The 14,762-nt window shown below is 39.1% G+C and overlaps 1 long non-coding RNA gene across 1 annotated transcript in view; it reads right to left on the reverse strand.

Annotated features, from left to right (window-relative positions):
* Window positions 1–14,762, reverse strand: part of LOC122803281 — a 61,471-nt gene that overhangs the window by 12,669 nt on the left and 34,040 nt on the right. The window lies entirely within an intron of this gene.

A 14,762-nucleotide genomic window follows, 5' to 3' on the forward strand; every position in this document is an offset into this window, starting at 1 on the left:
ACATTGCCCACCTGATCATGAAGGGATTCACATCCAGATCAAGTGAGGTTATTGTTCCCCTGTACTCTTCACTTATCAGACCAATGATCAAGTACAATGCCCCATTCGGGATGTATCTCACCCGACACCTGCAGCAATTGGAGAGACCCCAAAAGTTCCTCACCAAAAGGACAAAGGGACTCCAAAATCTGTCATATGCTGCCAGACTGAAGAAACTCCAGCTCTATTCAATCGCATACCATCTGCTCAGAGGTGACCTGTGCCTGACATACAAGGCCATGTCCAACCCGGAATTAATGGGCATGCTCCACCTCAAAAAATCCAAATCTACCAGATCCACTAGAGCAAGTGACTTAAACCTTAGCACGGATATAAATAGGACATGCTGGAGGGATAGATTTGTCACCCAGAGACTCCCTATGTTGTGGAATAAAATCCCAGTCCATGTGAGGCAGAGCACCTCGCTGGCTCTGTTCAAGAGAAATCTTGACCGGTGGATGGGAGATCATATGTTTACCCCGGGAATCATCTCTGTGTCACTGCTGGACAGAGGCACAACAAACTAATGGGCACAGTATTTTTTAACATAAGGGGTGGCGTAAGCCACAAAAACTCTGAGCTAGGCTTATAAATGCCTTAGGGCAGATAGCCTAGTATAAACCTATGAACCTATGAACCTATAATATGAGATTCAAACCTGCAACTTTCAACTATGTTCACACCATAACTCTGACACTTAACTGCCTAGCTAATCCATCTTAGTTGTGACTGTATGGAGTAACTGCAGTTACAAAAAAAATCAAAGACATAATATGGAGAGAAGGAGTAAAAACATGAATAAGGACTTCCACATTACAAGACTGGTAAACTAAAGTCCAACTATGTGCTGTGCATTTGTAAACCAAAACATGCAAGCCTGACTATATGTCAGTGCAGGTCACAACAGAAATACACAACAGTAACATTTCATAGCTCAGAGTCTGAGACATTGCAATAAAACACATGGCTGTACTTAACAGACAAATACACAGGACTTCATGCTCATCACCTGTGTGTCATACATTAAAATGTAGGTTAGGCAGGAGAGAAAGAAATGCCTAAATAGGATGTTTCATTACATACCAAATCATACACCACAAATGTCCTTGATATTCGTGGATGTCCCTAATTTTGACTCAGATGGTGACTCTATTCCTCTCACATCCTCCTAAAGACACTGCAAGGTGTGACTTGCACTTACTAAATAATAACAATAAGCAGAGGTGTACCCTACCTTATCTTTGGCAAACGTACATTATTTCACATTCCTTTATGTGTCACTGTCACTCACTGATAGCATTAACACATAAAATGTGTCATGTTAATCACAGTATTTATGGATTAGTCCCTGATCATGTTTGTATGTATCCCTGATTGGTTGAAAGCTATGTTCTAAATGTACATGCCGTACACATACAGCTATCTTGACATAGATATGCTGTTTCCATAAAATTTAAGGATAATGGAGATATTCATAGTAATTCAACAAATACATGCTACAGGCATAAACAAGTACAAACTAATTTTATACATGAACAAGCAGGTATCTGTACAATCATTTTCAAAACATTAATATAGACACATAAAAATGTAGTATAAACTACCTCCACATGTATCCATGATGTATGTTGGCCTCTTGCTTAAGCGGTTGAGCTAAGAGACACATCACAATACCTTCCCCAATAACATACTATTGGAAGTGTCTTTATCCCTGTGGATAATGTAGGGTCATAGGTGTTTACTAGGCTAATGAACACAAGGGCCTTTTTAAGGCTAGCCATGCATCCCAAATCTCTGACAAATTCTGGTAGGAATATGCATTCACGTAACACCTAAGCGCTATAGGCCTATATGCTCCAGACACAACTGAGATGTGCAATAGCCATATTGCATTAGGTCTTACAAAGACCAATATCTGGTTCACTTCCTGACCTGCAGTGCTCTTATATTAATGTGTACAACAAACATGTATTTAACAATACTGTACATTTTCTAAAGCAGAAGGGAATAATGTAGATCTGTATGAGGCAGTATCCATACATGCAGAAGCATATTGTGCAATGGTCTCAGACTGTAAACGATAATGATGAAATCCATAGTCAGCAATGGCCTAGGCGCTATAAGCATCAGCAAAATATGGCCATGTTGGATGTGGTAGATTATGTACTGTATAATTTGGCAAACAAAGACTGATCTTAGGTTCAATAGTATGTACATAATAAACACAATTAAAGAAAAAAATACCATAGAAATTGAAGCCATACATAGGGGAGGAGTAGTCACCATGCATCATTGTTTAGCCAGATGAGCTAAGTGACAAAACAGCTACATAATGATGCTAAAAGGAATATTTAGAACATATGGGTCACAGATATATATGTGATGTCCATAGGAATGTACAGTTAATGTGGATATTATGGCACTTATTGTAGGCATCCACAGGTTGTCTGCACCTTGACAACCCTCCAGTGATGATTCTATGCATCCCTCCAATGTAGGTCATCATAGCAGTGGCAAACCTGAACTCCAGTCCTGAAGATCCCTGTGCATCTTTGGTGGTCCCTCATAATCCAGTTTCATATGTCAATCATCACAAAGTTCCTGGGCATTTCTGACATACATTGCACAAGTCCAGCATAGACAGTGACCATCAGGTCTTCTCCTCCTCATTCCAGTTTGGCACCTGAATACACTAAAGCCTCCTCAGAGTACCTATCTCATTGATGCAGGTCAGGAAAAAGCCTTCAGAAAATTGTTCACTGAGGTCCCACTCATTGTGCAGGTAGCAATGGTATGCACAGTAAATGTATCAAAATCACATTTTAAAAGTGGTGCTTTTAGGATGGTATCAGATCATTGGAAGGTCACAGGTATGTGCTACACATGGTCCCTTTTAACAATATTTGTTCAGCATTTGCACAGAGCACCTTCCCGTTACACAGAATTTTGAGAACTCACACAGACATGCATACATGTGATTTCAAAATCTTGAATGATAATGAACCTCATTAATTATGTATGGCACATATGGTACTTGTGTGCCTATAGCTAGTCTTACTTTAAGGTATACCTAATTTAGCTTCAAAGGTAATGTGGCACCAGTTGGCATTACTTTGGTGAGATTTAGTGCTCTTACTACAGACCTATGTTATTATTACTCCTTATAAATCTATTTATACATGTTGACAGTCACTTGTTTTGGCAAAAGTGCCTGCAGTACAAACGCCTGTGACATACTGAATGGGTATAGGATTGACCGATATGCATAAAGGTGGGCACATTTACATAACTAACAAGCAGAAATTCCAAATATGCACTTGTGCAGATAAATGGAAAGAGCCCCAGTGAGCAGTATATACTGACAGCCTTACAATACATCCACATGTATTACAAGTGATCCTGTACATTCTGTGGTATAGTTATGGAAACTGACATGTTTGACTGTATCCATATGTTGCATGCTAATCAATATTCATTAAAATCAGTATTGATATATTGACAAAATATTCATTAACTCTTAGTTATACATGCACTATAGAGAGTCCCAGAATAAAACACATCCATGTTCCTGTTTGTGGTTCATGTATGTGGTATGCCTATAGATAAACAGGCATTCAGAGGGTTTCTATAACTTGTGCAATTGCCAATGTATAGATAATTTCTTATAATAAAACGATAGGAGTGGTTGTTAGTTCATTTCATTTGACATAATGGCGTTGGCATTGCCCGCTCACTGTTTACTGTGTTGATATGTAAGTATGCACATGAATGGAGAGCAGGTCAATTGACATACATTTGTAACATCATCATATCTGTTTGTAGGACCCCACATAAAATACACTATGTGAATATCACTGTCTTCCAGATGACAAACCAAAGTAGATGTCATGATTTCTCTCCCCAAGAAAATGAGATTGTCATTGATGCTCTAAGCCAGCATGGATGTACTCACCTTGGACGGGTGTGAAATACCGTATGGAAGAATAATATGTGGATAAACTTGACCAACATGGTAAATACTGTGGGAGGTCACAATAGATCCCAGGATGCTTGTCAATGGCACTGCTCTGACATGATCCTTCATGCAGACAACAGGATATGCTAGTATGAGAGGTTGAGGAATGCCACTGGTGGTGGCTGCCATTGACTCCCCCCAGATGAGTTAACAGTATTCCTGGCATCCCTGCTTGCCAGCAGTTGAGATCAGCATATACCCATTGGAGCTACAAAAGCAGGTGTTCTAGAACATACATGTATGTTGTACTTCTGAACATTGTTGCATATACACTATCTCATTACGTATCATTGTTTCATGCATATTCATGTAGTGTTATTTTTGTGTTCCAGCAGCAGAACTGCATCATGAACATGGGAGCACATACACAAATCCTGGTTATAACCAATGTAAATGTAATGACATTATCATACAAATGTGGTACATACATATCATTTCCAGCAATGTGTGCAAAATTGTCTTTATTCATTTACACACCTCCATCCACATCTGCACAGCAGCACCACATGTCAGGTGAGTGTCTCCATATATTGTTACTGTGATCAATAGCTGTTATTATCTTTGCCGACTGTCATAACATTTGTATATACTGATATGTTGCTGCATCCCTGCCATTTGTACCTACAGATACATCATCATGAGACATGAGCTATGCAGGTGAACCTACAGAAAGACCAGGTATGTTTTGTCACCATGTTTATAGGCTGAAGTACTGTGTCTCACACTAGTGATGTATGATATTCAAGTTGCTGTTTTCCATACACAGGTACATCTGGACAACACGTACACTGTATTTCATGTGAGTGACTCCACATCCTGTTAATGTGGTCTATATATCATCATGTGCCTCTACCTGCATTCATGACTGTGCTGCATACCCACATGTTGTACTTTGTTTTCCTGCTACAGGAACTGCAGTATAACAGATTAGAAACTCACCACACAGGGAGGGTGTAACTGGTATGACATTTCCCCTGTTTTATACATGTAAGTCTTATACCTCCTATCAGTGCCCTCCATTAATACTGTGTCTTTCTACATCTTCCTAGGACAACTGTCATCTGCACATCAGCCTTGACAAGACAGAATTTGTATATATTACCTACTGTGTGTTATACCTTTGTTGAAATGGTCCATGATAGCAAGTATGTTCTTGCTAATACTGCCCGGATGCCTTAGTTTCCCTATGACAGTTGCATTTCAGCCCTCACCTGCTGAGGTGGATTTCCACGAGGACATGTCAGGTGTGTCTTATTTCATTCTTAATCACATATGTCATGCATGCTGTAAATGTAAATTAAATGTCTTCTCCCTGTTAGTGCTTTGTGAGCCACACCCACACACAACCTCCTGGTAAGTCCTTAGCCTCACTAACATTGCAGTATTATAGTTGCCCCATATGCGCATACTGAACTGCACCATGTAATTTCTGTCAGTGTAACTAACCTGTGCCCTGTGTCCTCTGTCTCTTCTTGTAGCATATCCACTGTCTGCTTCCTCCACTAACCTGTCCCCTGATTCTAAGGTGGATTGTAATGTGCCTCACTGTCCTAGCATGGCTCATGGCAAACATGACACAGATTTGGCCCTGATAATGACAGCTGTGTGGATCAGGCTGTAGCCTCTGACATGGAGGAAAACACATCCAGCCATTCTGATGATGTTGGGACTTCAGATGTTGGGCAGGATGATTCCTTTGCACCACTGTCTGATGCTGACTCTGTCGGTGATATTGATTCTTCCCCACACAAGAGAGATACTGCCCAGTGCAGTACACATGGACATGTAGCTGGTATGCATAGGTGCATGTCAAAGAGTGTCCACCTACTCCTACAGGTGAATGAACATTCCCAGCGATGTCATGGATCTGACATTCAAGCACTTGCCCATGCAACAGGCTGTGTTGCACAACAGCTGTGTGTGTTGCATGAAGGTCAGGAGTGCAGACACAGTGAGGTCATGGCGGCATTTTCTGCACAACGTGACAGTATGTTATCTGTGGCATGCTCCACTGAAAGTCATGTTACAGCAGTGCTACAGCAGTGCCACAGTACTAACCAGGTATTACATGCCCTGAATGTGCTTAGTCAATTACCACATGAGGAGAGGCAGGCCAACTCACATTAGACTCACACTTGCCCATCGTACTTCAATGTCTGTGTACAACATGCATGCACATCTGCTGTTGACCAATCCACTGTCAGCCCAGCAGTTATAACCAGACAGTCAACCTGCAGTCATGTTCCATCCCACAATGTATGGACCAAGTGTTTCTAGATGTGGCAGATGCTGCCAGGAGCATGGTGTGACCCATCAGCCTGGGTGCCCTAGACTGCATTAGAGTAAAACTGACAGTTGATCCAATGTGTGTTCTGTAGTGTCAGTCTGACCCCTAGCAATTATGAATGGTGTGGTCACATCCAGTGTCACCCACATCTGCTTTATCTAATCCTTGTGTCCACCTGACAGTTCAGTGATGGTGAACCCTTTCTATTTATGTACCTTTCTTCTTCAGGTTCCATGGGGGTTTTAATAGGGACATGGGTGCAGTCTATTGCACCAAGGGCAAGAGAGACATTGGCAATGCTGTAGAAGTGGTGCATGACATTTTGCCACTCCATGACTGTAGATAGGAAGTGTATATATTCATCTACCTTGGTGTGAATTGCTGTTAGAAATTGTGAGAGGATTCGACTGGCAGGTGTCTACGATATTCCTACAGCATCTTCCATATGCCATTAGAATATCTCAGACACCAGTATACCTAAACTCAGACAGACTTTGGTTTCAACAGGTATGGGGATGTCTTGCATTGTATGGTCAAACATGTGTGAGGCCCACATGGAACACACAGCCTGTATTAGCTGTCTGTCTAAGTGGTACCCATCAATTATTTCCTGTTCTGACAGTTGCCTTAGTTGTAGTCTGACTTGTCTAGCTGGCTGCCTTCTGGGATGTATGGGATGTATTGTCATATCTTCCTGTATGGCTTGCAGTACCCCAGCCTGTTGCATTGTTTTCACTGGTGGTTGCATTCTGTTTTTATTTTTCAGTAATCTAATGGATTCTGCAGATATCTGTCAGAGATAGCTTCCTTTCCTTGGGTCACAGTATGGCATTCACTGAGGGTTTTGGAAACATAGTCGAAGAAGTACTTTGTCGCATTTAAGTTGCATCGGGCATGCATATTGTGTTTTAGAATCCAACGGGTGAGCTCAGAGTCTGTATTTATGCAACACTGAATAGATAATTATTCAGGCTAATTCTGGAGTGTCTTCCGTAATGAGGTCCACACCTAGTGCACTGAAGTCTTCCTTCAGTATGCTGTGCTGTCTCTAACATTGTTTTGGAATCCAACCCACTGGTTTACACAATTAAATTTTTTAAATATTTTCCTTATTTCTTTGTTTTCATATTGCAGCACATTTTCAAAAATAATACTTCAATTTATGAATTACCAATGAAGGATACATCATATTTTGGCCCTTGAAGATACTCTGAATGTCATACCTAGCAACATACAAAATATAAAAGCTTCTTCTCTACTACATTTAGCATTAGTATTACTTCAGGTGTCAATATTTGTACTAAAGAAGCAAATGCAATCAGTACAAAGTACTTTTAATTGTAAAGATTCTCAGTGGAAGGAACATGCACTATTTAATCTTTGTTATCTGCTATTTAAACATATATATATATATATATATATATATATATATACATATAGAGAGAGAGAGAAAGAGAGACACACACACACACACACACACACACACGTGTCTATATCATAACATCTAAAGTTCGTTTCATCAAAACTCATTTCATCAAAAAGTGAAAAAGTGCACAAGTCTATTAAAAGTATCTGATGATGCCATTTTTTATCATAAGAATTACTATGGAGGTGAGTCTAGCAGTGTACTTGTGGACTGCAATGGTAATCATCATGCTGTACCCCCAGATTTGTGTTTTTGCTCCAGCACTGATTCACTGTGTGTGGCGTTTTTATTTTTCTCCAATGTTGTGCTACCATGAAGTTAGTATATATATAAGGGTTTACTATCCTAATTCAAAAATGCGCTAGGTCGAGTAGCATAACTTCGAAAGTATACTTTCAAAGAGGTGGAAAATTGAAACCTACCATACCGAAGCTTGAATATTGATGTCCAGACAGCATATGCAATTCAATGGGCACATTTTCAAAATGGCAAATCCTGGTCACTCGATTTTAACATGGTTCGAGATTGGGACTGAAAAACATTTTCATTTCCACTATTATTTTTCGACGATGAGATGACTCGCTCGAGTGGGTTTCCAACTTATGATATTAAATCTATACAAAAACAGATGAAATGGAGGAGCTTACCCCCTCCTGCAAAAACATTTTTTATGTTATATGTGTTGTGAAGTAAGTTTTTGATGAAATTACTTTACATATTATGATATAGAGTATACGAAGAGAGAGAGAGGGGAGACAGAGAGGGAGAGAGCTCCAAAATATGAATATATTTATGATAATCACATACCACCCTATAGAAAACACAGAAATATTAATGTTTGCACATATGTAATTTCTTGGTATTCAAAATCTGCTGAGTTTGTTGCCTGACAGATAAGATAGCATCTTGCTTCTTATTTAATGCAGTTATTTGAAAAGTATGCCAGTACTGGGCTGAGGATTTAGAAAGATCTTCACTGTTCACATAAAGTGTCCTCAGCAAGTAGATAAATTTAAATGCAATTCAGAGACAGCTATGACCACAATGTGGAAGACCCCATTATCAGCGTATTAGCATATCTCTCGACTGATAGTGTAAGCATTTTCCTTGGCAGCCTATACATCATGTTAGCAAAGGCACCCCCTCTCCACTCATATACTCTCTCTCTCTCTCTCTCTCACACACACACACACACACACACACACACACACACACACACACACACACACACACACACACACACACACACACACACACACACACACACACACACACACACACACACACACACACACACACACACATCAAAAAAACAAGCCTCCCACAGTGGATTACATTCACAGAAACAGTCACCCACATGTACACTTCAACTTGCACTCACAAACATGCATCCAGACCTTTAATTGCCTAATTAGCTCTCCAATGAAACCACCCAGACACACACACACACACACACACACACACACACACACACACACACTCATTCATCTGGCTTCAGTTGTGTTCCTAGAGACATGCAGATACATGTCCTCACATACACACACACACACACACACACACACACACACACACACACACACACACACACACACACACACACACACACAGATCAACACACACTTGTATGTCTGTTACTTTGCTGAACTTATCTGCAGTGGAGCTGTTTTCATGGAAGTGAATGGGTGATCACCATGTTTTGACAACATTCACTTTTTCTTCTAAATGCGGAAAATTATTCAGCCAAGTGATTCTCTGAATTTCTCAGCAGCATAAATTAGGAGCTTCTGGCATTTCCGGAGGAGGGCACATGGCTAATTAGCATTAGCTGCCCCCCCCCGGTTACCATGTTAGTATGCAGCTTGACCAAAAACCTTCCACACTGAGGTGTCAGTCAATGGAAAAACTCAGCATCAGAGTGGTCTGAGAATTACAAAGTCTTACCATGAGTAGAAAATGGCTGTATTAACGCTTTGTGTTCATGGTAAGCCTTTCTCAGTTCCAGGACTGGTGTAGCATGTATGCTAATTTTGATTTTGTTGTCTGACAGGTAAGCTATCAGCTTACTTTTTGTTTCATGTCTTTTATTTGAAAACATGGTAAGGCAGATGGTTCATAAATAGTTTTCAGACACAACTTGTGCAAGAAGCAAAATAACTATGCATGAACAAATAGAAGCACTTTTTTAACAATACATAAAATATAGTTATAAAGCACTGCATCCTTACTACATTCATGATTGTTCAAATACACACGCAAAATTAACAGGCATTAATTATTCCACAGAGACATAACATGTTTGTCATATCTACCCAGTGTTCCTGAAATACAGTTTGTGATAAAGATTAAGTAGCAAACAAGTTGTGTCTTAAACATGCAAGATTACTGGAATTTCTCAGTTCTGTAGGAAGAATATTCTGTAAAAATGAAGCTATTTTTGTAAAAGCCTGCTCTGTCAATTAATATAAAGTAAGATGTTATCAGAGAGCTGGCACCAAGCTCCTGAGACCTGAGAGAGTATTGTGAAGTATTGCTTTTAGCTTATTAGCTCGAGGTAGGCAACAACTGAAATGTAATACTTCAAGGATGTCAGTCTCAGAGAGTTGCAATCAGGAAGATAAAAGGGAACCACTCATGTTTTAAGAGAAAAAGGAAGTGGATTTCCTTAGTTTCAGTAAAGGTGATGAAACAGTAACAGCAAGCTGCACACCAAGGTACTTACAATGTAAAATGTGCTGTACATTTCAAAACATTAATTAAGAGTGTTTTGTGTACTGCGGTGGTGGCGCTGCGGTAGCGTTGTCGTCTCACAGTAAGATGTTGTCCTGTTCGATTCTCAGCTAGAGCGTCTTCTGTGTGGAGACATGTGTGAATGGGCATACCTTCGTTGAAGGTTGTGCGTCAGGGCTGGCAACTCGGCATGTAAAAATCTACTGCCAATCATTAGCGGACCGGAGTTCCGCTGTGGCAACCCCTAACTGGGAAAAGCTGAAAGACACAAAAATTAAGAGTGTTTTGTAAAGAAATCCTAAATAACAATGACTGTGCTTTACTCGTTTTTTTAAATGAGAAACACCTTTATTTAATTATCTGTTATGATATAGGCAATCATACATTTATATAACTGAAAACAAACCATATCGACATATTTTCAGTTGCACTTCACTTATAATCTATCCAGTCATTGTCAGTCAAACATTACACAGCTCATTCAGTTCCTGCCTTCCCATAAACTTAATTCCTCCTCCAAAACTTCTGCATGTATTCCTCCCATTTTTCTATGTAAATTGCTCCTACCCCTCTAAAACTTTCACAGTTGCTTTATCTCTGTTGCTATATTCACTTCTTCTAGTACAATTGGTTTAGACTCTGATTTCCATTTTCTTGTAATTGCTTTTTTAGCAGCCACTAGAATTAAACTCAGTGAAGCGTTAGTATCTCTAGGCAATTCTTAATTCTGTCTCATAGCTCAAAAAATAATTTCCTCAGTTACACCAATTTTCTTACCAAGTATTTCTGCTAGAGTAGTCTGCAAGAAATTTCTTTCTCATCACACCTCCAACATTTGCAATCTACCTGAGGAAAAAGTATTTGGAGTCTGCTTGGGGTATAAAAATACCTATGCAAACACTTCCAGGCAACAATTCTAAATCTTTAGACTTTGTTGTATATTTGAGAGCTATACATAGACCCCATACACACACATCGTTTCTTTGTGAACTGCTTATCCAGTCTCTCTATCCAATCCTTTCTAACCTCCTCTGATTGATTCCTATAGTTATCATGTAATATTTTATATGCCCTACTAATTCTACCTTTTTTAACAGCAGCTTCTGTTCTAGAATCTACTAAAACTTCTACCAGTGTTTGTCTTTCACTTAGGATCTCTCTATTTTTTTCTATTTGCCTTTACTCTGATGCCAGTCCTTGATAGGGAAGGCAATCTGTAGCCTGCAGTCCAAATGAATTCTTGACCACTTCCCATTCTATTACCTTTCCCTCTCTAATTATTTGCTCCCAGTATCTTGGTTCCTTTGCCAGTTTTCTCCACTAAACTCCAGTCCCCTCTTACCTGTTCTCTGCACCCCTACTTGGCAGTCATCCCTATCAGCAACATCTCCTTTCTCTATCCATTTGTTGGATTAGTTCTTAGAATATTTTCTGCTGTTTTATAAATATAATATTCTGTATGGTTATTGTATTTCTCCTGAAGGACCTGTTCCCAAAATCCCAGTCTCTCCTTGTTTCTTGAACCCCACCCCCATGCCATCATTATCATCCCTTTCCACTTTGAATTATGGCTTTCTGCTTGTGCTGTGTATAGGAGCCTTAACTGCGTACCTCTGAAATATCGCTTCAAATCAGATAATCTCATACCACCTTGTTCTATTGGAAGGATCAACTTATCCTACTTGACTTTTGCCCTCTCCCCCTCCTTGATAAAATCCTTCAACTTTTTATTATTTGCTATTCACAGCTTCTCCTCTGGTTGTTAAACATGTCCCTGACCTTTGTATAAAACTAAAGGAACTAAAAACATTTTCACTGTTTGTATCTTGCTATCCATAGCCATAAAAAAGAGCTCCCAGTCTTTCAGTTTTTGTATTATATTTTATTTAGTCTCTTCCCACATATCCTTAGCTGCCAAAACAGAATCCTTTTTAACCCATACTCCTACGTACTTCTTTTTATCATGTCCCATAAATATGAGTATTACTGAAACAATTCATATGTGGGTACATAAAATAGAGGTATTACCTTTGTTTTATCTTCATTAATGTTGTATCCCGAAAGGCATGAAACTGCCTCAGAATGTTCCACAATGCTGAGATGTCCTTTTCTGGTTTTATCAGGTATAAAATAATATCATAAGCAAATAAAGCCAATTTTTCTTGATTAACATACCAATTACACTATTGAATTTCTGAGTCTCTTATTTTTTTTCCAGTTCAAAATATAATGCAATTGATGAATAGGAAAGAGGATACCCCCTGACTGGTTCCTCTGCTCAAACAGAACTTATCAGAGAGGACCCCCTCCTCCAATCCCTCATATATCCTCCTAATCAACCTAATTATTTTATCAGGAAATACAAATGCTTCCATTGCCCTATTCATAAAATCCCAGCTGACTCTGTCAAATGCTCTCCCTGCATCAAGACCTACCAACAACAGTGGCATTTTCTTACATTCTGCTTCCCTCTGGATCATCATTCTGCTGTGATAAACATTTCTGTAGTGTTTTCTGCCCAAAATAGTGTAGCTAGTAGCTGTATCACTCTTCGTAATCAGGATTGTGTTTCTGGGACAAGTTGTTTGTTTGTAGAGGCTGAGTGTTCTGAGCACATTTTTGAGGCCATCTTGGTTTAGCAAAAGCCATTTTCCACTTCAGTGAGAGTGTAGTGTTGATGGTCATTGGCTAGTTAGGGTTGCCTGGTCTAGGGTTTGCAGTAAGCACCTCATTGGTTCTTTTGAGCTTTTTTAAAAGTTGTTTCAGGTTTCAACATTCTCTTACTTAAGAAGCTACTTTGTGAGTGTTTCTGCCATTTTACACAGAGCTAAACAGAGGAGGGGCACTGACCACAACTCTGATCTGTGATATATAACAATAAGTATCCTGTTTTGTTTTGTCTTGTTTTTTGCTTATTTTTACTAGTTATTACTTATTCTTGATATTTATAGCACTTTTATTGTCTGCTGCATACTTTTTACTGCATTTTATTACTATAAACTAATCTCCATGGGTGTACTAAAATTGTCTGCCTTACAGGGTCTGATAAATAAGGTTTTTACTGTCACACTGTTTGTAAATCTTTTCTAGCTAGTTTCACTGTGTGTAAGGTATTAACTGGAAATAGTCTCCATTTGTTAAACATCTGTTTCTTTGTTTTATTTCCTGCCAAGGAGTATATCATATACCTGACTTGTTTGCAGTTATAAGCATTCTCTAGAGTCTCCTTGCTCCTTTATCTGTTTAAAACTTTCATTTAGTGGCTCACTGTTGTTTTTCTGCTGTAATGAACATTTCCTGTAGTGGTTTCTTCCTAAAATAGTATAGCTAGTAGCTGTAATAGTTTCCCACCATCCCTTCCTATTGGTGTCTTGTTCTTATACATGGTGGCTTTGCAGTTGCCCTGTAAATTTGATCTAGGGCACTCCTCCCAGTCTAGTGTCATTAGCTCATTCTACATAATACAGAGAGAACATTTGAGAAGGCCAACCCACTTAGTTACCTTGAATTATCTTCTGCTCCTCCTTTCTCCCTTTCCTCTTTACTAAACAAAAAAAAAACCACTTTGCTTGAATCTACCATTGCTAGAATCTCCTTGTGTTCTGACTGAGTGTGCTTCTCAAACAATCTGGAAATCTAGAGCTGATAAGTATATTTTGGCACTTTTTAACTGTTCAGAGTTCTGTACTGTCTTAATTTTTGCTGAATTATTTATATATTTTCTGGCATTGTTTTGATACTATAAGTGCTTCCCTCTTAATTTTTTCCTAATTTACTGTTTTCTGCACTTGTTTTTAGTGATTTTTTCAATTAAACTACATATATTTAAACTGTATTTGTTTTAATATTGCTACACATTCAAATGTGCTAGTTTGCACTGCATTTGATTTGTTTTTAGTGCTGTTTTAGCTGCTTTTCTGTAAAACAAAAACATGTTCTAATGTAGTTTCCTGCCTTTTCAGTAACTAATCTAGTCCAGATACAGATTTGTTGTATCCAGGACTGTTTGTAAGCTTCTGGCTTCCCAAATCTTTCTGTTTTGGAGGGAAGACTTCTAGCTTATCAGTGGGAGTAGTAAGTGCTAGGGTGTCTATTTACTGCAAGAGGAGTGGTCTGGCCCAGAAATTGTAGTTTATTGACCATTTGGGCAGTTTTTCCATCTCTTTCAACATTCTGGTTTAAAAGCCCACATTAGTGCTTGTTTACCACCTTTCCTGTAACTGGTCTAGTCCAGATACAGATTTGCTGTATCCAGGACTGTTTGTAAG

The sequence above is a fragment of the Protopterus annectens genome, chromosome 5.part1, assembly GCF_019279795.1.
Source record: "Protopterus annectens isolate FY-2018-M chromosome 5.part1, PAN1.0, whole genome shotgun sequence".
Taxonomy (NCBI): domain Eukaryota; kingdom Metazoa; phylum Chordata; order Ceratodontiformes; family Protopteridae; genus Protopterus; species Protopterus annectens.